Genomic DNA, 26,382 nt, shown 5'->3' with positions numbered 1-26,382 from the left:
CAAGGGAAGTGAAAAATTGGATGAGAAAAAGTTGCCCTAGTGTTTCCAGTGCAGAGAAGAACATTCAAGATGGCCGCCGGCAAGAGGAAATACAAAACAGAGCTTGATTTTGTTGGATTCAGTGAAGAAAGCATTGATATAACCAGTCTATACAACAAGTTGGTAAAATTAGATACTATAGTGACCTCTCATGTAGAAATAATTAGTAAATTGAAAGAAAGTAATGACCATTTAAATATCAAAGTTGTATGTCTTGAGGGTGTAGTGAAAGACTTGCGCAAGGATAAGATTCAATTGGAAACAAATTGCAAAGCCATGGAAGAAGAAAATAAACTCTTAAAAATAGCTTTGGAAGAATTTAAAGTAAATTTAAACATAAATGACTACAATAGGTTAGGTAAGGAATTTCAACAGGAGAAACAGCTTTTGTCAGCACAGATGGAGGAAGTGACACAGGGAATAGAACAGTGCAACAAAGATATGCAACTCACTTATGCACAAGTGGCCAAGGAGAAGGAAAAAATAGAAGAAGCAGTAAAGGAAGTCAAACACTGCAGCAACCAAGATAAAACAAACATTAGGCTGGAAGTGAGAAAAGAATTGGCATCTAACCCGAAGTTGGTGCAAAACTCAGTTGATCGGAGCAAGTCCCAGATAATTTTTTGCTCCAAGGAAAAGGAGATAACATCTAGGCTAGAAAGAGCTGTAGAAGAAGCAAAAGTAGTAGATAAAATTGTTGGCCTCGTGGAAGGTCTTACAACCATAGAGAATGTGTGTGACTACAGGACAATAGGCAGATATGTAAAAGGGAAAGATCGACCTTTGAGGATCACCCTAAATGGTGCCAACAGATGGAAGAAGTACTAAGGAATGCTAGAAAATTACAAAGTGATGAGGATGGGAAAGTGTGGTCGTTAAGACGAGATCTTTCAAAAGAAGATAGAGAGAAGCTGAAACTAAACCTCGCCGAGGCAAAACGTTTAAATGAGAGCAGGAATGAAGAAGAAATCAATTCTTTTTTCTACAAAGTGATAGGGGTAGGCAATCCAGTAAAGTGGTACATAAAGGCAAACCAACAAAATCATTAGAGAGAGGGGGAGTGAAAAATAAGAATAGGGGGAACAAGTTCCTGAAGATTGCATAACCCAACATAGATGGAGTAAGATCGAAGATATTGGAGTTATTGATATTGTAATACAGCTCCAGACACCAGACATTGTTGCACTCACGGAGACAAAACTTGAAGATGCTATTTTAAATGAGGTCATATTCCCAAGGGGCTACTCAATTTGGAGACGGGACAGAAAAATTAGGAAAGGCGGTGGCGTTGCTGTGCTGGTGAAAGAACACCTAAAGGTGAACGAAATAATGACTGCCAATCCACAAGAAGTTGATATAAGAGCACTAGAGATCTGCCATGAGGATGATAAACTAATGATCATAAATGCATACAGTCCACCACCAAGCAGCACATGGTCAAAGGAGGAGCTAGATAGTAAAAGAGAAGGTCTTATAACAATAATGAGAGAGATCATAGCGAGAGCGGATAACGATAGTCACGACTGTTGATAGTCGGCGACTTCAACTTGAAAGCCATAGACTGGGAAGCGTATGAAGCTAAAACAGAAGATTTCTGGACCTGTAAATTTGTAGACCTAATCCTGGAAACATTCATGTATCAACATTTTAAACAAGCTACGAGGATGAGGGAAGGGGACGTTCCCTCCATGCAAGATTTGATATTTACCAGGAAGGAGGAAGAAATATTTGACATTCAATACCTTCCTCCCTTGGGTAAAAGTGACCATGTCTTTTTGGGAATAAAGTATGCAATGCGTTATAATCTGGAAGAAAATATGAAGGTTGATGCAATTGAATAAGCTGACTTTAGGAGAGGACATTATGGCAACCTTAGAAATTTTTTTAGTGGGTATAATTGGACAGACTTGTTGCTAGGTAAGGAAGTGAATGAGATGTATGTCAAGTTTTGTGAAATATATGATAAAGGCACAAAAAAAATTATACCAAAACAGGGAAGCAGAACTAGGAAACAGGATTGGTTCAGCAGAAAGTGTGAGAGGGCCAGAGACAAAAAGACACAAAAATGGAATCAATACAGAAAGAGGCCAAACCCCAAACATACCAGCGATACAAAGATGCGAGAAACAACTACACGGCAGTGAGGAGAGAGGCAGAAAGAAATTTTGAAAAAGGGATTGCAGACAAATGTAAAACAGAACCAGGTCTATTCAATAAATTCATAAACAAGAAATTGCAGGTAAAGGATGATATACAGAGGTTGAAAATGGGAAACAGATTCACAGAAAATGGAAAGGAAATGTGTGAAACATTAAACGAAAAGTTCCAAAGTGTGTTTGTACAAAATGAAATCTTCAGGGAACCAGATACAATAAGAATTCCAGAGAACAACATAGAGCACATAGAGGTGTCTAGAGATGAAGTGGAAAAAATGCTCAAGGAGCTAAATAAGAACAAGGCAGTTGGTCCAGATGGAGTTTCACCATGGGTTCTGAGAGAATGTGCACCTGAGCTCAGCATTCCACTTCAACTGATTTTTCAGGCATTCCTGTTTACAGGAGTTATAGCTGATGTGTGGAAAAGGCTAACATAGTTCCAATCTACAAAAGTGGAAGCAGGGAAGACCCTCTTACTTATAGACCGGTATCATTGAGAAGTGTAATAGTCAAAAAAATGGAAAAAATAATTAAAACTAAATGGGTAGAACACCTGGAGAGAAATGATATAATATCAGACAGACAGTATGGTTTTCGATCTGGAAGATCTTGTGTATCGAATTTACTCAGTTTCTATGATCGAGCAACAGAGATATTACAGGAAAGAGATGGTTGGGTTGACTGCATCTATCTGGACCTAAAAAAGGCTTTTGACAGAGTTCCACATAAGAGGTTGTTCTGGAAACTGGAAAATATTGGAGGGGTGACAGGTAAGCTTCTAACTTGGATGAAAAATTTTCTGACTGATAGAAAAACGAGGGCAGTGATCAGAGGCAATGTATCGGACTGGAGAAATGTCACAAGTGGAGTACCACAGGGTTCAGTTCTTGCACCAGTGATGTTTATTGTCTACATAAATGATCTACCAGTTGGTATACAGAATTATATGAACATGTTTGCTGATGATGCTAAGATAATAGAAAGGATAAGAAACTTAGATGATTGTCATGCCCTTCAAGATGACCTGGACAAAATAATTAAATGGAGCACCACTTGGCAAATGGAATTAAATGTTAATAAATGCCATGTTTTGGAATGTGGAATAGGAGAACATAGACCCCACACAACCTATATATTATGTGAGAAATCTTTAAAGAATTTTGATAAAGAAAGAGATCTAGGGGTGGTTCTAGATAGAAAACTATCACCTGAGGACCACATAAAGAATATTGTGCGAGGAGCCTATGCCACGCTCTCTAACTTCAGAATTGCTTTTAAATACATGGATGGCGATATACTAAAGAAATGGTTCACGACTTTTGTTAGGCCAAAGCAAGAATATGTAGCAGTTGTGTGGTGCCCATATCTTAAGATGCACATCAAAAAACTGGAAAAGGTGCAAAGACATGCTACTAAGTGGCTCCCAGAACTGAAGGGCAAGAGCTACGAAGAGAGGTTAGAGGCATTAAATATGCCAAAACTGGAAGACAGAAGAAAAAGAGGTGATATGATCACTACCTACAAAATAGTTACAGGAATTTATAAAATCGATAGGGAAGATTTCCTGACATCTGGAACTTTAAGAACAAGAGGTCATAGATATAAACTAGCTAAACACAGATGCCGAAGAAATATAAGAAAATTCACTTTCGCAAACAGAGTGGTAGACGGTTGGAACAAGTTAGGTGAGAAGGTGGTGAAGGCCAAGACCGTCAGTAGTTTCAAAGCGTTGTATGACAAAGAGTGCTGGGAAGACGGGACACCACGAGCGTAGCTTTCATCCTGCAACTACACTTAGGTAATTACACTCATGTAATTACGGGTGTGTGTGTGTGTGTGTGTGGTGGTGAGGTGCTTGTCCTCTCTTGCAGGGCCAGCACCTCACCCCCACCTTATGAAGCTAACAAGAAATCCAGCTGGTATTGCCCCATTATCGACCAAGCAGCTGTGACATGCCTAGAAGCTGTGACAACATGACACTGCCTGACTTAGAGGTGTAGCAGTTCCCCATGCAGGTGACTTCCATTAGCAACCCCAAAGTCAGCAAATGGCACACGTTTCACACCGCAGGCCCTCCGATTTGCCGTGGCACTCTGCCTCATGGCCCCAATCCACACCGAATACAGTTATATTCGGCGAGGCAGTGACCGACAGGTATTAACAACATGGCCTTCTCTGCCAAAAGTCATGAGGATCGCATGCAAGACACAGGGAGGTTAATGACTTTATTATGCGAAGCCTTACCACAGCTGATTGTCCCGCAGAGAGAGAACCCCGTTACCTAATGCCGCGCAACTCTGATGATCAAAGAAGTGGATAGGCAGCGTGGAAGCGTCTGAACTAGAGTGAGGGCCAACAAGCGCACTCTGAGGGGCTCCCTCAGCTATGATTGGGGGTTGGTGGGTGGGGGGGCCGATGGGATGTTTGCGGTCAGACGACGGGGGTGTCCCGTGTGTAAGTATTTATGAAAACATCCCTGAAAACTAGATACCTCAGCTCTCAGGAAACAGGTATCGTGTTTAAGTGCATCGAGTCCACAGTGAACCAGATTACAAGTGTACAATATTGTGCAGTGATATATCTCGAAATTATACAAACGTGTTAGTGTCACCCCTCTGCCACCCCTCCTCCCCCCTCTCCCATACCCTCAAGTGTGTACCGTCACCTAACCTACGAGTCGAGAGGTGCCAGTCCCCCCCCCAGCCCCACCCAACTGCATCTCCTACTTCCCTGTGTCCATCCCCCACGCTACGTCCGCCCAGCACCCGCCCAGCGCCCGCCCAGCGCCCACCCAGCGCCCGCCCATCATCCGACCAGCGCCCACCCATCATCCGCCCAGCGGCCACCCAGCACCTGCCTAGCACCCGCCCAGCGCCCGCCGATGTCGCAGGTCACGACTGACAGCTAGGCTTCTCTCAGCCAAGAGGAGCCATCAATCGCCGACAGGTACGGCACATGCCAAGTGTGTGACAAGGTGTGGAATCTCAAGCGTAACGGGGGATGTGCGCAAGCATGCTCACAACGGAACCGATTGTTCGGGTATGTGGCGCCCTCCCAAAGAGAGTATCAATCAGGATCCCACACCAGCAGTCAGGGAAAACACCTTCAACAGCTTCATTTCGACTGAGAACCTATTAGAAGCTATCAAAGCAACATCGGTTGGAACCTTGCAGCACATCCCCAAAGCTGCCCGCCCCCAAGCGGCAGCCAAACTATCCAGCCTCTTGAAGAAGGTCAATGACTCTCCCGGAACCATCCAAGCCTGGCACAACTTTCTCCTGTTTGGAAACATATGCCTAGCTGTCCCTGCTAGGAGAGACAAATCACTAGCTTCCTCAGTCATTATTACTAGTGGTTTGCAGTGGTTGAACCCCATGCACAGATACCATAATTAAGATAGGGATAGATTAGTGCATAATATTGAGAGATAAGAGCAGAGTCAGGTACATAATATCTAATTTTGGAGAGTATACCAACTGTTTTAAAGACTTTCTTAGTTTTGTGTTGGATGTGGGTACTGAAGTGGAGTCTCTTTTCTAGGAATAGGCCGAGAAACTTTCAATCATTTTTATTGCTAATGTTTACATTGTCTATCTAAAGCTGAATTGCATTTGTAGATTTGCTTCCAAATAAGATGTAGTAGGTCTTTTTTATGTTAAGTGTTAGTTTGTTGGTTGACATCCATAAGTGGACTTTTTTTAGTTTATTATTAACAACATTATTTAGTGTATGTGGGTTGGGGTTAGAGTAGATGAGGGTAGTGTCATCAGCAAACAAAATAGCTTTCAGAATGTTAGAGACATTAGGCAGATCATTGATGTATATAAGAAATAGGAGAGGTCCCAAAATGCTGCCCTGTGGCACTCCACCGGTTATTGGTAGAGTGGGAGAGGTTATATTATTGATGGCTACACATTGGTGTTTATCACTAAGATAAGATTGGATATAGTCCAGTGTATGGCCTCGGATTCCATAATGATGGAGTTTACGTAAGAGGTAATTGTGATTAACAGTATCAAAGGCCTTTCTCAGGTCAATGAAGAGTCCAATCGGAAACTCATTTTTGTCAAGGGCTGAGTAAATTATATCAAGGAGACTAATAATTGCATCGTTGGTACTCTTTTGGGAGCGGAAGCCAAACTGACAGGGGCTAAGAATGTCGAATTATACGAGATATTAGTAGAGCTGTTTGTAGATAATTTTTTCAAATGTTTTTGATAGTATGGGTAGGTTTGATATTGGTCTATAATTGTTTATGTCTGCCGGATTACCTTCTTTATGAACTGGCGCTACTCTTGCTTTTTTAAGGATATCAGGGAAGGTATGACACTCAAAGGATTTGTTGAACAGCAGAGCTATAGGTGGCGCAAGGGCGTGGGAGGTGCTCTTGTATACAATGGATGGGATTTCACTGATGTTCCCAGCTTTGGTTTTTAGTGAGTGTATGATGGACACAACTTCTGTTGGGCTGACTGGTGAAAGGAGAAGATAGTTTGGATAGCTGCCTGAGAGATATGTGTTGATATGTGTCTGAGTCTGTGGGATTTTACTGGCAAGGTTAGCACCAACCGATGAAAAGAAGCTATTAAATTCATTCGCCATTTCTAAATCAGATGACGGTGTAAGGCCATCCTTAGAGAGTGTTATCTGGTTGTGGGAATGTTGTTTAGTTCCTAGGATATTAGAGATGGTTTTCCATTTGCTTTTCATGTTTCCTTTTGCTTCTTTGAATCTAGTCTCATAATATGAAAGTTTAGCTTTTCTTATGATACTGGTAAGCACTGATGAGTACCTCTTAACTACTTCCTTTGTAACTAGGCCAATCCTAAATTTCTTTTCATATTTATGTTTTTTGTTGATTGATTTAATTATGCCACTTGTGAGCCACGGGTTATTTTTTCTTTTATCAGTTACTTGTTTGGTAAGGAGGGGATAGTGAGTGTTGTAGAGGCTAAGAGTTTTGGAGAGAAAGAGGTTTGTTAATGAGTTTATATCCCGTGTATTATTAAATTCAGATTCCCAGTTAATATTGTGAAGTGCATTAGAGAGATTGCCTAAAGCTGATTCACTGTGTAGCCTGAAAGAGAGTTTCTTGCTTTCTGGTGGTGTTGTGTCCATGTTTGCTATGAGGAAGGTAGGATAGTGGTCAGTAGTTCTGTCATAGATTACCCCAGATGTAAGGGGAGCTGTTATATTAGTCCATAAGTGATCCAGGGTAGTGACAGATGTTTGAGTGACTCCGGTGGGCTTGGTGATTGTGGGGATTAGCATACAAGAGTGCATGCTGTTACGGAAATAGTCAACTTGTGGATTGTTTTGAAGACCCAGGTCAATATTGAAATCACCTCCCAGAATGATGTGATTTTTGTTGAGATTGTTATTTATGATAAGATTCCTTGCATTGTCTGAGAATAAAGCTACGTTGGTATTAGGAAATCTATAGATGGCACCGATAGTCAGGGAGGATTTAAGGGATTTACTGGAGAACTTGGCAAAGGTATATTCACAATAGTCGTCTCTATCACTAATGCCATTATTGCAGATGAAGGTATCTTTGTAATATATTGCTGTGCCACCTCCTTTTTTGTTAGGCCTGCAGTTATGAATGACTTTATAACCAGCTAAATTGTAGAGTTGGATATAGTCATTGCTTAGCCAAGTTTCTGTTAAAATGATGAATGATAATTTAGTACCTAGTGCTGTGAGTAGTGCATTTATATCATCTAAATGTTTACCAAGTGACCTAACATTTTGGTTGTAAACTGATAAGCAGGTGCTATTTAGGAGTTTGTTTTTTGCAAGATTTGCTGTGTAATACCTGCAATAATGATGATCAATGTGCTGATTTGTGTGGGTATGGGACAGAAGATTTCGATCAGGATCAATATCAGTAAGCATATAGATAAAATAATGTCACGATACAATAAGATAAGCAATTACAGGAACAATTAAATACTAAATCTGCTGTAAAATAGAAAGTAATTATAGCAAAACACAACAATACAATAATATAACAATACAATAAGAGCTTACAAAGTATTAAGTCTACTAAAATTAGAGAATAATTATAGCAAAACACAACAATAAATGCAAGTAAACAAAAGAATTGAAACAATTAGAGGTAGAATAAAGGTCAGTAGATAGCCATGGATGATACACAAGTTTGGTGGAGAGAACAAAAAATCAATAGAGACTGTCAAGATGAATATATAAAAAATTTGACAAATGATAATTGTAAAGTAAAATAATCTTAAAGATAATAAATTTTATTTAGCTTAGTTTTTAACCTATAATTAGTATGAACTAATTATAGGTTTTGAATGAACTAATTATGAACTAATTACTATTCGAATGCAACGTCATGTCAAAATTTCAAAGCAATCGAAAAAGAGGTTTCGAAGATTTCTCTCACATGAAAAACCCATGAAAAGCACAATTAAAAAAACAAACTTGTTTTTTCTGTCACAGACGTGACATCTATATAGTATGTATATAAAAACCCGCTCGGATGCGAATGGAACGTTGTGTGAAAATTTCAAAGCAATCGGTTTAGAACTTTTGGAGATTAGCGATGTTGAACAAATGAACCTTTCCATTTTTATTTAAGTAGATATAAATAAAAATTAAAATGTTCGTTTGTGCATAACCCTTAATCTCCGAAAGTTCTTCACCGATTGCTTTGAAATGTTCACACAACGTTTCATTCGCATCCGACCAGGTTTTTATATACATACTATATAGATGTCACGTCTGTGACGACAAAAAAACATGCTTTTTCTGAAAACTGCGTTTTTCATGTGAAGGAAATCGTCGAAACCTCTTTATTGAGTGTTTGAAATTTTGACACAAAGTTGCATTCGAATAGGCGCGTCTTTTTATATATCTACTATATACATGCCTCACCTTTTTTTTTTTTTTTTCGTTTTAGCAGGGATAATCCTGCGCGGGCCCTAAGCCTCTGGCTGGCCCACTAAGTGATGCTTGTTTCTGTTTTACCTGGGCGGAGGATGAGTATGTATGACTCGTATGGTCGCTTCAGTAAGATTTTGCCATATGTGTTTAACAACTTCCTCTGCTCTGTTGAATCGAAGGCGAAATCTTAACGGGTTTGTAACTGTGCACTGTGTTAGATAATGTTCCAGTGGCCTGACGGGCATTTCTCCAGTGTTGACATTTCCTCTCACCTTCCGGAACCTGTAAGCCTATTTCCCATGCACATGGGTATCCAAGCCTGATGCGATGTAAGTGCACTTCTGTTGTTCTACTGCCCCCGTTCATCAAACTAAGTGGTTCGTAGTTGGTTGAATTCTTGTACCAACCCGCAGATCCTGATGTTGCAACTGCTGTGTTGTGGTCACTGTACATCTTTCGCATTGCTCTGTTTCGAATCACTTTCTTCATCTGGGAGAGACTCTGTGGTATGTAAATGTCTACATTCCTCCTCATAGTAGCAAGTTTTGCAGCTTCGTCTGCAATGTCATTACCTAATAGTCCCACATGACTTGGCACCCAGTTGATAAGTACCCGTCGGCCTTGTCGTTTGAGTGTGTGCATGAATGATAAGACATTGGTGATCAGATGGATGTTATCACATATGTGTCCTTGTTGCAAGGTTTCAATGGCGGTTCTCGAATCTGTATGGATGATAACATGTTGTCGGTGTTCAGCAAGAGCATGTTCCAAAGCCTTTTGAATGGCTAGCATCTCAGTCTGTAAAGTCGAACACCCATTTGAGAACCTCCAACTATATACAGAGTTTCCTGCTTTAACTGCAGCTCCGGTTTCTTGTCCCTGCTGGTCTACTGACCCATCCGTGAAGTAAGTGAAGCTGTCGGATGCCATGTTTGCTTCTATATGCATCTGTGCAATGTGACGTAGCAGATGAGGATGTGTCTGGTTCTTCTTTCCGTCAAGAGCCATAATCTGAAATTCTGCTGGCAGAGATTCCCAAGGGGCTTGCATAACAAAGTCTGCATTTATGTCGTCGACACCCCTCTCAGTGACTGTGTTTGCCATATCGAATGTATCGATGGCGTTTATCGCACAATGGGTCCACCTGTTGCCATTGGAGGCTCTTCTGTCCAGAGTTAGTGCTCCAGTGATCATATCTTTAAGTGAACTGATTCTAGGTCTAGTCAATATCTTGGTCAGCATGCACGCAGCAATCCCCTTTACCCTTATTTCAATCGACGTTAGCTTTGTCTCTAGTCTTAGGTTCAGGATTTTAGTCCATCTGGGAGCACCTGTTATGACTCGCAATGCATCATTTTGAAGAACCTCAACGTTTGCCCACTGACCTGGAGAAAGAGTGAGTAAGGCAGGTGCTGCATAATCAACCAGGGAACGAACGGCGTGTATGTAAAACATTCTCAACACTCTGTGTCCCGCTCCTAGACGGGGCCCTGTGATTGCTCACATTATATTTATTCGTGACTTTGCTTTCTCCTTTAGATATTGAATTTGCTTATTGAATGTCATTTTAAAATCAATCCACACTCCGAGATATCGATATTGTGTAACCCACTGAAGGTTAATGTCCTGAATGCGTAGGTGCCTGTCTGGAGCGTTGCCACCGAGTCTCATCGCCTTAGACTTCTGTGCAGATATTTTTAGCCCTAAAACACTGCATTCAGATGTCACTTGATCTAAAGCACCTTGAGCTTTATTTAGAAGTGAAGGACCCATAACGACTAATGCTAGATCATCAGCATAGCTTAGCAATGTAACCCCTTCTGTAAAGGACATGGTAACAAGGTTTTCCATAAGGATGTTAAAAAGACTAGGACTGAGGACTCCTCCTTGTGGAGTCCCATTCTCGTGCAAGTGGTAGTCCGACACTTGTCCATGCAACTTTACTCTGGCATACCTGTGACTTAGGTAATCTTGAATCCATGCCAGCATTTTCCCCCTCACACCTTTTTTAACTAAGGTGTGTAGTATTGCTGGCGGGCTTGCAAGTTCAAACGCTTTTTCCAGATCAAGGAAGACCACTATAGCTGGCCCCGAGTTAACAGTTCCTAGTAATGTTGCTATGCAGTTTGCAGTACCTACTCCTCTAGTGAAGCCAAATATGTGTCTATGAAGGTCTCCAGTCTTCCACAGTAGCCTATTTAAGACCATCCGTTCTGCAGTTTTACTAACGCATGACGTTAATGAATTGGGTCTGTAATTGCCAGGTTCATTCGGCTTAGGAATCGGTATGATGTCTGCTTTCTTCCAAGAGGGCGGTAGTTTGCCTTGCTGCCAAGACGCATTGATGACGTCCAATATCCCTCGGTCTCCAGCAGGACCTGCATGTGCGATCATTGAGTATGTAATGTTATCAGCACCTGGTGCAGTGTCCTTACCACCTTTTTTGGCTCTGCTTAGTTCCTGTTCGGTGAAGGGACAGTCACATTCGTCATTTATAGCTATGCCCTCATGAATGACTGTCATCCTCTCTTGTTTTAAGTGTTCTTGCTGCCTTCGGACCATTGCAGGAAGCTGATATGAAGCTGTTCTTTCTGCAAATTGGAGAGCAAGTCTCTCAGCCTCCTGCAATGGTTGAATACATGCCTGTGGCCGGGCTGGTCGACCTGATATAGTTTTAATCTGACCCCATATCTTGCCAAGACTACTATGTTCATTTAGAGTTTGACACCACTCAAACCATCTTGCCTCCTTTACTTCTCTAGAAACTCGTCTTGCTTCAGATATCACCGCTCGTAGCAGAGTTCTTCCTTCTGGTGTGGGGTTTCTCTTTAGATGTTTTCTGAAGATGTTGACTCTGTGGTTCTGTTCTTTAACGTCATTACTATAGAACCAATAGTTCTTTCGTTTTGTGTTACCTGTGTTAATGATTGGAATAGCTTTGTTCGCAGCAGCTGCAACGGCTTCCTGCAGATTGGTCTCGTGTATGTTCAAATCCTCAGGTGGCGTGTACGTTGCATACCATTTTTCAAGTTCTTCCTGGTATACATTCCAATTGGCCTTTCCTAAATTCCACCGAGGCTGCGCAGGAGGTGTAGGAGGTCGTGCCAGGTTTAGTGTTGTGACAGTAGCATAGTGGTCACTGGTGATCACCGGGTCCACTTCCCACTTCGCCTTTTGCTGGAGTGCTGTTGAGATGAATGTAAGATCAAGGGAACCTCCTAGAATGTGAGTGGGTTCCCCAGTGTTGAGAAGTGTAATTTCAGGTACTTCTCGCAGAGCTGCAGCTAAATGGCGCCCATCTGCATTGGCTGGCCCAGTTGCACCTAACTCTGGATGATGAGCATTAAAATCTCCAGCAATAATTAAATTTTCCTGCGTGGCCAAGGCAAGCACTGCCTCTGCTTCTAGTTTACGTCTAGGGGGCTTGTAGACGTTGTATATGAGGAGCTCAAAATTAGCCATATTCACTGTAACTGCTAATACCTCTACTCCATCCCCACATGAAACTGAGTCTATTTTCTTGCTGGGTATGGTGTTTCTGACTAGGGTCATTAATCCTCTTAGTCTCCCCTGCTCATACGGCAGAACATAGTGCTGATATCCAGCTAATCTGAAGGATTTCGTGGCTGGGAAAAGAGTTTCTTCCAAAACGATTATATCTGCTTTCGTGCTGATTGCAGCCTCCTGAAGCGTATGTTTTTTATTTCCAAGACCTTGTATGTTCCACTGCAGAATTCGTAATGGCCAGACGACGGGTTCGGTTGGTGTTGCTTGTTCTACTAGAACTCCTCCTCGGAATCGACCTCTATATTCTCCGCCTCGCAAAGTCGTGTCGCTGCAAATCGGACTGCATTGATAGTTCGTGGTCATCCCCGACGTTGTTGGAATCTGTGCATAACTGTGGTCCATCGCTATGTTGTTGGAAGTGCTGCAGGACGGACCGCATTGATTGTCCGTGGTCAACCCCGGCATTGTTGGAATCTGTGCAGAACTGAGGTCCATCACTTTGTTGTTGGTATTGCTGCAAGTCGGACTGCATTGATTGCTTGTGGCCGATTCTTGTGTTGGCGGAACCTGTGCATCCCTGCTGTTCAATACGTCTTTGTTGGCGTTGCTGCATATCAGACTGCATTGGCTGTTGTTGTCTGTCTCCTGTGTTGGAAGATTCTGTTGATCGTGGGTGGTCACTGCTTCTTGCAGTTGCGTTTGTGAATGTTGATGTTCCGGAGTCTTGACTATCCGACTGTTGTCGGTAGTCAGTATGTCCAAGTTGCGGCGATTGTCCTCTCGTGCTCCATCCTGTCAGAGACTGTCTATTTCTCGTGTAACTGTGGTCTGCTGCACGATCGTGTCCATTATCACACAAGTGATGTCTTGAGTCTGTTGTTGTGAGGCGTTCTGAGTCATCTGTAGGCAATTGATAATGGTCTCTGCCATGATCTTCACGATGGTTTTCAGCTGGACCTCGGTAAAACTGTATAGCAGGTGAGTAGATTCCGAAAGTAAGTGTTTTCTGCTCTTTTGCATTTGCTGGACTTCTGCAACACTTTCGTGTAATGTCTGATTCGGAATTAACAGATTCGGGAAATTTTGCTCTGTGAGAGCGGGTGGCTGTTGTGGCTGTGCACGAGTGTTCCAGACGTTGGTGTTGGTGGATGCATTGCTGGGCAGTGTGTTGATCCTGGCCTGAGCTGTCTGCACTTTTTGTTTCCGTGCAGAGCAGGTTGTGCTCCAGGCATGATGTTTGCCTCCACAATTTGGACATTTGGCTGTTGTGGTCTGGTTTGCCTTGTGCTTGGCAATACAGTCTTTGGTGGGATGTCGCAGGCTGCACACTCCGCATCTCTCCTGTCCTGTGCAGCGTGACTGATGGTGGCCGTATTTCTGACACCTGAAGCAGCGTAGGGGTTCCGGGACGTATGGCCTCTGTCGGTATGTCCCCCAATTTCCAAGACCGAATGTTTCCGGCACATGTCCCATGACGGTCACCAGAACCTGACGCGTCGCTGCCTTGTCTACTTTTGTGCGGCAACGTTCCGCATTCAGGATTTGCTTGTGTTCTAGTACTGGATCCAGGGGAAAGTCGATTGGGTATCCCAAAAGCACGACTCGCGTTCGTCTTTCTGAAGGGTCCAGCCTTACCAAGCATACAGGTTTCCCCTGCCGGACTCTTACCTTCTCTAAGTAATGTGCAGTCTGTTGGTCTTGAGGTGTCATTATTATTTCTCCCTTCAGGTTGACTGTAATGGAAAGTTTGAGCTCCGGTTGTTCTTTTTCCATCGCCGTTACTACTCCATATGCTGTAGGAAAGTGGTCTGTCTGCATGATCTTGAATTTTGGAAGGTGTGCAGAGGCTGGCGATGTCTGGTGTGAGACTGGTGGAGTCCTCCCCTGTCTCATACTGCTGTCCTGCGGCTGGGCTGTGGAGAGAGGAACAATGGCTGACACTGGCTGGTGTGAAACTGGTGGTGTCCTCTCCTGACTCATACTACCTTCCTGTGGCTGTGTCGTGGACAGAGAAGCATTGACTGACACTGGCTGGTGCGGGACTGACGCTGTCCTCTCTAGGGCCATTACGGCCGCCGACTTGCTGGTAGAAGCAAGTGGTAAAGCCTCGATAGCAGTTTTCTTTGGTGCCTGCTGCACATCGGTCCACCGTCCCTCCTTGTCCGAAAGCTGCTTCCATTCCCTCTTGCGCTGAGCCTTCCCCATGGCTCTCTACACGTAGTGAGAACCGACTCAAACTACCGGAGCGAGCAGGCGACACGTCCTCACTGCACGGTAGCTCAGGAGCCCACTCATGCCTCACCTGAGACAGGAAAAAACAGACTTTTTTTGAAAAACAGCTCCATCTGTTGGACGTAAGAGCAACACATGCTGTAATCTCCAAAAGTTCTTCACCGATTGCTTTGAAATTTTGACACAACGTTGCATTCGAATAGGCGCGTCTTTTTATGTACCTACTATATAGAAGCCACCCCTGTGACAGGGAAAAACATGCATTTTTGTCAAAACAGCGCCATCTGTTGCACATAATAGCAACATGCACGCTATACTAAATATGTCACGAATTCCATTTCATTGTTTCTGATTACATTGATAAATTTTATTTTCACAGATTTTTATTTTTTTTATTTTTTATTGAATTATTTTGTGTGACATTGTGTTGAATTGAGTTGTGTTGTTTACCATACCGTTCATTTCGTAAGTATAGATGACACACCTGTGACAGGTAAAACTATGCTCTTCTTGAAAAACAGCACCATCTGTTGCATGTATGAGCAACACACATGCTATATTAAATATGTCACAATTTCATTTCAGCGTTTCTGATTGCATTGATAAATTGCGTTTTCATAGATTTTTATTTATTTTCATTTTGATTTAATTATTTTCTGTGAATTCCGTTAGAATTGAGCTGTCTTGTTTACCATACCATTCATTTCGTGAGTATAGTTTATTTTTTACTTTTTTCATATTTTCATTTCATTTTTTAACTGTTTTTCTTATATATCAGTGATGGGAACATCAGCTCACTTTATATTCCCAATTTTCTGATGGGAACATCAGACCTTTTGGAAAGGCATCGGATGAGGGAGTGGGGAATGGGGGGATGACGAGGGGACGGAAGTGAGAGATAGTGTGGAGGACGAGGGTACAAGGCAGGGGGTAATCGTGAGGAAGGACGATGAGACGGGGGAGTTTGGGATAGTGGGGAGGAGAAAGGGACAGGGAAAGTTGCTGTGGCTCAGCGGCTGCTAGTAAAGTTATAAATTTTATGCTGGGCCACGTACTAGCTATCGTAAGTGTCTCTGCTGGGCGAGGGCTAACGCCAATCTGATTATGGAGTGTGGCCCTCGGCTGTCCCTCGGGCGAGCACACGAGGAGCACCTAGTTCTGAGAGGTTCTGAGTAGACATAACAAGATGGCGCCCACCATACCCTGGGCGTCCAACTCCGCTTAGCACGCTATCATCGTCGTCCTCAACAATCTGCTTGAAGAACTTTTTGGTTGTGAACCTAACTAACATTTATGTATAGGATTATTTACCTATGGTGGCTGTAAACAAGCTCTGAGACATCCACAACCCAGTCTCAGACATACATGAATATAGAGTACATTGCATAAATATAATTCTAAAATTAAGTTATCCATGGAGCATCATGACTAACTAGTTAAACGTCTGAGCATACTGGAGGCAGAAGGTCCATCTGCAGGTAGAGGCAGTGGACCAGAAGTTGTGTGCAAGGATCAAGATGCACACCCACAGTGTTACCTGTTAAGCAGATTATAATCGGTAGACGCTGACAAAGGCACGATATAGTACATAGTATAAGTGACGTTGTACTAAAATATGGAGTGCAGGGACGCGGCAAAAACACCAGGACCTGAACAGTGAGTGTATGAGAAGTCATAAGATTGAAACTATGAATTAAGGTGAGCTATGTAGGTATCATATTATATACATTTGAGACAAAGGAAAAAGAACAGATGTATAAAATCCACTGAGAAAGGCGTTAATCAGTTTAACTCTCTCAGGAAATCTCAACGGATATGCTGCGGGAATGGTACATAAAAGTGTCTAACATATACAATGGTCTGGTACTCACTCAAGACGAGCTTTCTCGTAAAAAAATTAACTAGAACTAGTGGAAAAGGGGTAGAAGTTAGTAGGCATGAACGGGTTACTTAGTTTATAATATGGTAAGCATTACCCTTACAGCTAGACATAAAAACTATGAATGTTAGGGGCTAGTTCTTCACGAATATAGTCATCTTCTGCTACATACTGGCAGTCAGGAAGTGAGGAGCTGATGTAACGCATCCATTGTCCTTTACAGACAGGAACACCACAGTCACACAAGCATGTATCATCCGACTGTTGTTGGTGCACTGTCAAAATAACTGGTCTGGACCGAAAGTTGTCCAGTATGAGTACCAGGTGATGCGGTACCATTGTTCGTGTCTTCGACCAGAGTGGGTGTCACGGTGGTAGGGTCAGCCATTACATGGTCATTGACAGGTACTGGGCTGTCTTGGTCAACAGTCAGTCGGGCTAGTTTCATGTGACTGAGATGTTCATTTACATGTTCACCTGTAGCAAGGTTTTCCAGCTTGTATTTGGTACCTGTAATATGCTCAAGAACTCTGTAAAATCCTAGAAACTTCTCAGTCAGCGTATACATGGGACCATCTCTTCGCTGGTTGAGGATCATTACTAAAGATCCAGGTCCTATTTTTGTAGGTTTAGCATGAGCGTTTTGTAACCTAGTGAAATCGTCAGTAGCTTTAGATAGGTATTCCTTGACTCTCAGGAATACCAATTGAGTGTCTCTTTGTTTGACTTTAACATAATCATCATAGTTGTAAAGTGACACAGGCGGTGAGGATATGAGAGCATTAGGGAATCTCATGTCTGTCCGATAAAGCCCAGAGTGAGGTGTATCTCCTATCGAGGAGTTGACAGAGGAGTTTATCGAGCTTTGGACGATTGGCATAAGTTCATCCCATTTGTGACTGTCCCGATTGACTGTTACTCTGAGTGCGTTATTGACTGTTAATTTCTTATTTGTTCTTTCAGCAAGACCATTGCTAGCCGGTTGATAAGGCATTATATTGAACTTTTTATTTTTGTACAGTGTAGCCAGTTGTTCCATAACAGAACTGTTGAATTCCGGGCCGTTGTCAGTACAGTATACTGACAACGGCCTAGAGTTATACCGAGAGTATAACCCTAGGTGGACCATACCTGCAAATTATGTTATTATGAAATGCATTATGCAGTTTTGTTTGGAATTGGAACAAGTTTACCGTATTTTGAGAAGTTATCCAACGCAACTAGAAGATGTTTATTACCTTTGAAAATTTCAACAAAGTTCGTTAGCAAGTCCATAGAAACACGGCCCCAAGGTGCATTAGTCGCAGGGTAAGGCTGAATTGGGTTCAGCCCAGCAACATGGGTTCTATTAGCTAGGCAGGTTAGACATTGATCCATGTGATGTTTAATCTGTTTTGCCATTTCGGGCCAGTAATACTCGAGGAAAGCCTGCTTTATGGTGCAGTCCTTGCTAGGATGTGCACTGTGCGTCATGGACAAGTTTCAACACGATAGGTACTATCGACGCAGGAATAACAGGTTGATGTATCATTCTGGCAGGAGAGCCAAACATAACCTTCATGTGAAGTACGTGGTTTACGAGTACTAGTTCCTTGAGTGGCATAGGAGACTTGACTGTAAGAGTCGTTTTCGGGTTCATTAGAAATCTTATAATCGGTGCCCACATTGGGTCTTGTTGTGCTATTTCTACATCTTGCAAGTCTGTCGAAGGGTATTCTACCTGAACAGGAGCGACGTAGTGGGAGAGGGCATCGGCAACTACATTATGTCTGCCAGGTAAGTTTCCAAACGTGGGTAACAACTCTTGTATCGTGAGCGACCAATGGGCAAACTTACCTATTGGGTTCTATTTTTTCGTCAGTACATGGACAGGGTAGTTGTAGATGACTGTAGTTGTAGATTCTCTGAAATGTTTGAGAGCCCACACTACAGCTATAGCTTCTCGTTCTGTTGTCGAGTAATTCTTTTCTGCTTTGGAGAGAACTCAGCTTGCATATGCAATGGCATGTTTTTTTCTGTCGCTAGTCTATGTTAGTACGGTTCCTAATCCAATATTACTGGCGTCGGTGACTATGACAAACGATTTGGAGAAGTCTGGGAACTTGATAATGTGAGCTGATATCAAAGCCTCTCCAAGTGTTTTAAACACTTTCTCCTGATCAGCTGTCCTGGCGAATAGGACGTCTTTCTTAAGGAGGTGAGTGAGAGAAGACTCAATCACCGAATAGCCAGCGATGAAATGGCGATAGAATCCTGTTAGGCCTCTGAAGTTTTGTACAGCATCAACATTATGAGAGACAGGATACTTCTTCACAGTGTCTATCTTTGAGTTAAGAGTGGTAATGCCGTGTGAGATGACTTTATGGCCTAGAAACTTTATCTCTTTTTTTCATGAAGTCACATTTGATAAGTTTGATCTTCAAATTAGCTTCAGATAGTTTCTGAAGAGCAAGTTCTAAACTTTGAAGGTGGGTCGGTACATCCTTGGATATGATTATGAGGTCATCGAGGTAAACCTTGAGGGTATTACCTATCATTCGTCGGAACAAGTTTGTCATAAGCCTAGAGAAAGTAATAGGGCTGCTGCATAAGCCAAACGGTATGCAGGTGAACTAGTAATGGCCATTAGGGACTGAAAACTCCGTCAGTTCTCGGCCTTCTGGGTTAAGATGCCTCTGACTTGATTGATGTTAGACTCTAGGCAAGGTAATGAACAATTGCTGGGGCCCCTTGCAAAGATTCATTGACTTCATCGACCTGTGATATTGTGTGGCTGTGTGATGGACTGGTCTCAGTAAGTGATTGAGTGACGGCTTTGTTTGGATGTGTCTGGTAACGTGTATCTTGGTCACTCCTGGCTTTTATGTAACTGATATAGTCCCTATGGTTGGTGAACTCGTGTCCCCATGGGGAACACACCACAAAGAGGTACTACTGTGTCACCAATTGTTGTTTCCCAATGGTAAGCATCGATAGTAATTAAAAAGGATGTCTCCTGGGAACCGAATATTATCTACAAGTCAACAGGTCATGGCAACTAATCTGTCATCAACTATCAACTCTTTGTCAGCTTCACCCAACACTGCAGTCATTCCTCCAGAAACTTCACTAAGGTTGGAGACAGATGGCTGGCATACGACAAGTCTGCTGTGTATGTCATTCAAGGCGGCTTCTTTGATGATGATGACTAGCTCCTGTGTCTAGGAAAATTTTAACTTGTCGACCTTTCAGAGTGGTTGTAATCAGAGGTCCTTCTGTGTCTTTGTTAGGCATGTTAGTACGAGACTGGTGTGGTTGACGTGGTGTCTGAAGCACAGGATTGTGAGTACTGTCAGCATGTAGGAGGTGTACGGTATCCTCCTCTGCTAATATATTAAACCTGTTATGGGTAGGTACTGATTATACAGGGTGGTCGTCTCGCTTCCCTATGTCATGTTGGTTTACAAAGGCTGCTATGTCTTCCCCCGATTGCGAGTTTGGTCTGGTCTAAATACCCGTAGGTCTGGTCTGCGTTATTCATGAAGGCTGTAACACCGTTTGTGAGCCGCGAGTCAGTGTCCATCTGTGTTGGGACTGTCAGTCTTGGCAAACCTAACATGGGCAGTAGGTCGGGTTGCAGGAGCACGTGCAAGGCTCGGTCGGCGCTGGTTAGGGGTTGCAGCATGTGGTTGGTTATTGGCAGGTTATTGGGGTAGCTTGATTAGAACCTCGGCGAGCTCGACAGTCAACAGTGTCATGACCATGGAGCTGGTGATAGGTGCAGAATGGTGCACGAGCTGCTCGGCAGTCTGACATTTCATGTACAGGTCTGCAGTGAAATATGCAATAAGGATGGGTGTGATATACAGTATTGCTTGCACTGTTATATCTTGCATGCGGTTGGTAACGAGTGCTGTTTGATGTGCATTCTGCCTAACGGTGGCCAGGTTTGCCACAGTTAAAGCATTCTGGCATTTGCGGGTGAGGAGGATAATGAGGAGAGTTAGTCCTGGAGTATGACCTGGGGCCATGTGAGAGTGGAGAAGACCTAGCATCAGTCTGAATGTTACTAGGGAAAGAACACGTGACAACGTTTGCAGGATTATGGGGATTGATTGCACTGAAAATGGCAGTGTTGTGCAGAGTCCCGGTTCTTTAGCCTCTCAGTGGAATCTGTCATCTCATCCATTAATTCCCAAATAGTGTTGTTTGGCCCAAAGTCCTTAGCTTGTATTTCCTTTAGTATGACCTCGGGTGGCATGACGCTGTATGGCACCAAATCTCAGTAGTCTACACACATTACCTATGGTGAGGCTTTCCTTTGCTTCTCATCTAGAACCTGTCAAAGCTGATTTCAGTGAGCTATGGAGCGTCTGCCGAATGCTTTGCGTGTCTCATCAGGACGCATTACCCAGCAAACACAAATCGTATAGAAAACGTTCGTCTATCTCTTTCCATAGCTATAGGAATGATTTGCATCGAGAATGGTACAGGAGAGCCTTTGAGAAACTTTTAATCCAAAAATCCAAACACATAGGTTTTATAATAAATTGTTTGTCTACAACTATTTTGTTCCTAATGTATTACAAATAGTTTTTACATGTTTAAATATAAAATTTATGGTGTTTTTTGTAAAATTCATTAATAAATTGTGATTGATATTTAATGGCTGAATGAAACCTTCAAAATACATTTAGTTATTCTATGATCAGAAAAAAGTAGTTTTCCAAATTTTCTAAAAATCGCTCTTTTTAACACAAATTTGAATCCTTATGCATTCCACTAAACACTAATATCATGTTTAAATATATAATTTATGTATTATTCCCTAAAATAATTTATATAAATTATAAATGTTGCTGGAAAGTGGTGTGAAAGAATCAGAAAACGTTTAGTTGTCTTATATATTGGCGTGTTCTTATTAACTATGTCTCCAGTGCACAGTTTATCAAACAAGAAGATTAACGTTTGTCAACCCTTAAAATCTTATATGTTATTTTGCTGTTGCAAAATGGGTGAATCTTTAAGAACAGTATCTATATGACAAATGGTGTTTTACCTAACTCAAACATTATAGGGTTTATTATTCTACACATTCTACACATTTCATGCCCGAAACGCTTTGTGTAATAGTGGCTTTAGGCGTTGTATGTACTAGCTCTACCTATAAGTTCAACCAATCTTTGTAAAAATTTCTTGTATGTATGTACCTTACCTAAATAAACATTTATTCATTTATTTATTTGTTTATTTATATTTCTAATGACTCTTAGATGTTTACATTCTCTGAAGTATAATTGTGAAGGCTGTGTCCTTCACTCTCACCACAGATTCTTAAATTCCTCTGCATGTTCAACTATAATTGTTTCTATTCTGAATCTCTATGGACATTTGTATCCAAAATTAAACCAATGTGGTTCCCTTCGGCAGCCAGTACATTTGCTCATTCATTTCTACAGATTCCAACATGGTAGGGGATTTACAGAAATTTGGCTACTCATATTGTTATCTATTATATGAATGCATTTCCATATTATAAGAAAAATACATGAGTTTATGATAAATTCGTTTTCTGTGATATAACATTTGTATGCTGTTTTTTCTTTAAACTCCATACTGAACTAAATCATGAGAGTATATATTGTTTATTAAGAAGCGCCACCACTGACCGCCAATTAAGTGCTCACATCAATTATAACTCTATAAGAAATAACACACAAGCCATGCCCAACTGTCGATCAACATTGACGCTGCACACACACTCAGGCGCCTCGACTCAAAATTGCCATTCATCAGTCATATGGAGGAGAAAACTTTGACAAATTTCACCTATCATAAATAACAAGCACCACCATTGACTGCCAAGTGCTCATATCAAGTCTAACTCTAAGAAACAACACGCAATCGTTGTATATAACCACGTCAATGGACTCTGGACACTATACGTCTCCCAACATCATCACTCATGCTGTCATCAAGATGGAAATGTTAGGACTAATAGTGCCTATAGTGTTGTGGTGTATAGTATCGTGGAGTATAGTGTCGTGGAGTATAGTGTCGTGGAGTATAGTGTTGTGAAGTATAGTGTTGTGGAGAATAGTGTAGTGGAGTATAGTGTCGTGGAGTATAGTGTCATGGAGTATAATGTCGTGCAGTATAGTGTCGTGGAGTATAGTGTCGTGGAGTATAGTGTAGTGGAGTATAGTGTCGTGGAGTATAGTGTCGGGGAGTATAGTGTCGTTGAGTATAGTGTGAAGTATAGTGTCGTGGAGTATAGTGTCGGGGAGTATAGTGTCATGGTGTATAGTGTCGTGGAGTATAGTGTTGTGGAGTCTAGTGTCGTGGAGTATAGTGTTGTGAAGTATAGTGTCGTGGAGAAAAGTGTAGTGGAGTATAGTGTCGTGGAGTATAGTGTCGTGGAGTATAATGTCGTGGAGTATAGTGTAGTGGAGTATAGTGTCGTGGAGTATAGTGTCATGGAGTATAATGTCTTGGAGTATAGTGTCGTGGAGTATAATGTCGTGGAGTATAGTGTCGTGGAGTATAGTGTCGTGGTGTATAGTGTTGTGGAGTATAGTGTCGTGGAGTATAATGTCGTGGAGTACAGTGTAGTGGAGTATAGTGTCGTGGAGTATAGTGTAGTGGAGTATAGTGTCGTGGAGTATAGTATCGTTGTGTATAGTGTTGTGGTGTATAATGTCATGGATTATAGTGTCTTGGAATATAGTGTCGTTGTGTATAATGTCGTGGAGTATAGTGTCGTGGTGTATAGTGTCGTTGTGTATAGTGTCGTGTAGTATAGTGTCGAGGTGTATAGTGTTGTGGTGTATAGTGTCGTGGAGTATAGTGTTGTGGAGTATAGTGTCGTGGAGTATAGTGTCATGGTGTATAGTGTTGTGGAGTATAGTGTCGTGGAGTATAGTGTCGTGGAGTATAGTGTTGTGGTGTATAGTATCGTGGTTTATAGTGTCATGGTGCATAGTGTTGTGGAGTATAGTGTCGTGGTGTATAGTGTTGTGGAGTATAGTGTCGTGGAGTATAGTGAAGTGGTGTATAGTGTCATGGAGTATAGTGAAGTGGTGTATAGTGTCATGGAGTATAGTGTCGTGGAGTATAGTGTCGTGGTTATCTTTGAGATGATTTCGGGGCTTTTTAGTGTCCCCGCTGCCCGGTCCTCAACCAGGCCTCCACCCCCAGAAAGCAGCCCGTGACAGCTGACTAACACCCAGGTACCTATTTTACTGCTAGGTAACATGGGCATAGGGTGAAAGAAACTCCGCCCATTGTTTCTCGCCGGTGCCTGGGATCGAACCCAGGACCACAGGATCACAAGTCCAGTGTGCTGTGTGCTCGACCGACCGGCTCCCTTTAATTAATTTAAGGGGGGAAGGTGGTGTATATTGTCGTGGAGTATAGTGTCGTGGAGTATAGTGTCGTGGTGTATAGTGTCGTGGTGTATAGTGTCGTGGTGTATAGTGTCGTGGAGAATAGTGTCGTGGAGAATAGTGTCGTGGACTATAGTGTCGTGGTGTATAGTGTTGTGGTGTATAGTGTCGTGGAGTATAGTAATGAGTAGTGTCGGGGAGTATAGTGTTGTGGAGTATAGTGTCGTGGTGTATAGTGTCGTGGAGTATAGTGTCGTGGTGTATAGTGTTGTGGAGTAAAGTGTCGTGGAATATAGTGTCGTGGAGTATAGTGTTGTGGTGTATAGTATCGTGGTTTATAGTGTCATGGTGTATAGTGTCGTGGAGTATAGTGTCGTGGTGTATAGTATCGTGGAGTATAGTGTCGTGGTGTATAGTGTCGTAGAGTATAGTGAAGGGGTGTATAGTGTCGTGGAGTATAGTGTCGTGGTGTATAGTGTCGTGGAGTATAGTGTCGGGGAGTATAGTGTCGTTGAGTATAGTGTGGAGTATAGTGTCACAGAGTAGTGTCGGGTAGTATAGTGTCGTGGTGTATAGTGGAGGGTGGCAGTAGTGGAGGGTGGCAGTAGTGTAGGGTGGCAGTAGTGTAGGGTGGCAGTAGTGGAGGGTGGCAGTAGTGGAGGATGGCAGTAGTGTAGGGTGGCAGTAGTGTAGGGTGGCAGTAGTGGAGGGTGGCAGTAGTGTAGGGTGGCAGTAGTGGAGGGTGGCAGTAGTGGAGGATGGCAGTAGTGTAGGGTGGCAGTAGTGGAGGGTGGCAGTAGTGGAGGGTGGCAGTTGTGTAGGGTGGCAGTAGTGGAGGGTGGCAGTAGTGTAGGGTGGCAGTAGTGGAGGGTGGCAGTAGTGTAGGGTGGCAGTAGTGGAGGGTGGCAGTAGTGTAGGGTGGCAGTAGTGGAGGGTGGCAGTAGTGGAGGGTGGCGGTAGTGGAGGGTGGCAGTAGTGTAGGGTGGCGGTAGTGTAGGGTGGCGGTAGTGTAGGGTGGCAGTAGTGGAGGGTGGCAGTAGTGTAGGGTGGCGGTAGTGTAGGGTGGCAGTAGTGTAGGGTGGCAGTAGTGGAGGGTGGCAGTAGTGGAGGGTGGCGGTAGTGGAGGGTGGCAGTAGTGTAGGGAGGCAGTAGTGGAGGATGGCAGTAGTGAGTAGTGTAATATGTGACTAGAACCGCGCGCACCAGCTGCCAGGTTGGCACTCCGGTGAGTGGCACCTGACAGGTGGCGCGCGGGTGTCTAGTCACATAGGGTTTTTGGGGAATTTCCCGGATGTTATGACGCGTGGCATCCGGCCAGACGTCACTTGAGAGAGTGTCATGTTGGGGTTGGAAGCTTAGTGGTTGGTAAGCAGTCATGTAGGGAGGAGGGGGAAGAGGAGGAGTGTAGGTTATGTTGTGAATGGAGGGGGGGAGCCCCAATACCTGAGAGGATATCAATGACGTCCATTAGTTCTCCCCCTACATGGGCAGGAAGTGTTGAGGGGAGCGTGAGAGACCAGTGTCTTAAGAATGGAGGGGGAAAGGGAGGTAACAGCTGGCAGTGGGTTTGTGTGTGTGAAAGTAGTCATTATTTTTTCTTAAAGAATGACAGTTTTATGTACCCTCTCTGCTTCCAGAGCGCTAAGGATATGTGGGCTATACCTACCACGTAGCTATGAGGAGTGACACCACATGTCCACATGGGTTACCTCTTCAAAGGCTGAGGTCTAACTGTTGCGAATGTCATCATCAACCTCTAACATAGTCAGTCATCCCCCCCCCTCCCCCTCCCCCCCGCCATCCACATAGCAGGACATACCCACATACCATCACCACCACCACACTGCTGGGAGTGACAGCAATATGGCATACCATACTCTCTCATGACACAGCTCTCACCGGCACATAGCACTGAGTGTGGCAATGTTCTTTCTCAAAGGTGAGCCATGAGCGCAACATACAAATTCCAAAATGCAGTCCAGGGAGTTTGACACACATTGATTAACAAGCTATCTGATTATTTATACAGCTTCTCTCTCTCTACATTATATGCGGGTTACATAGTGTGTCAAGAACTCTCTCTCTCTCTCTCTCTCTCTCTCTCTCTCTCTCTCTCTCTCTCTCTCTCTCTCTCTCTCTCTCTCTCTCTCTCTCTCTCTCTCTCTCTCTCTCTCTCTCTCTCTCTCTCTCTCTCTCTCTCTCTCTCTCTCTCTCTCTCTCTCTCTCTCTCTCTCTCTCTCTCTCTCTCTCTCTCTCTCTCTCTCTCTCTCTCTCTCTCTCTCTCTCTCTCTCT

Source organism: Procambarus clarkii, chromosome 2 (assembly GCF_040958095.1).
Source record: "Procambarus clarkii isolate CNS0578487 chromosome 2, FALCON_Pclarkii_2.0, whole genome shotgun sequence".
NCBI classification, from domain to species: Eukaryota; Metazoa; Arthropoda; class Malacostraca; order Decapoda; family Cambaridae; genus Procambarus; species Procambarus clarkii.
Note: the sequence above shows the minus strand (reverse complement) of the source record.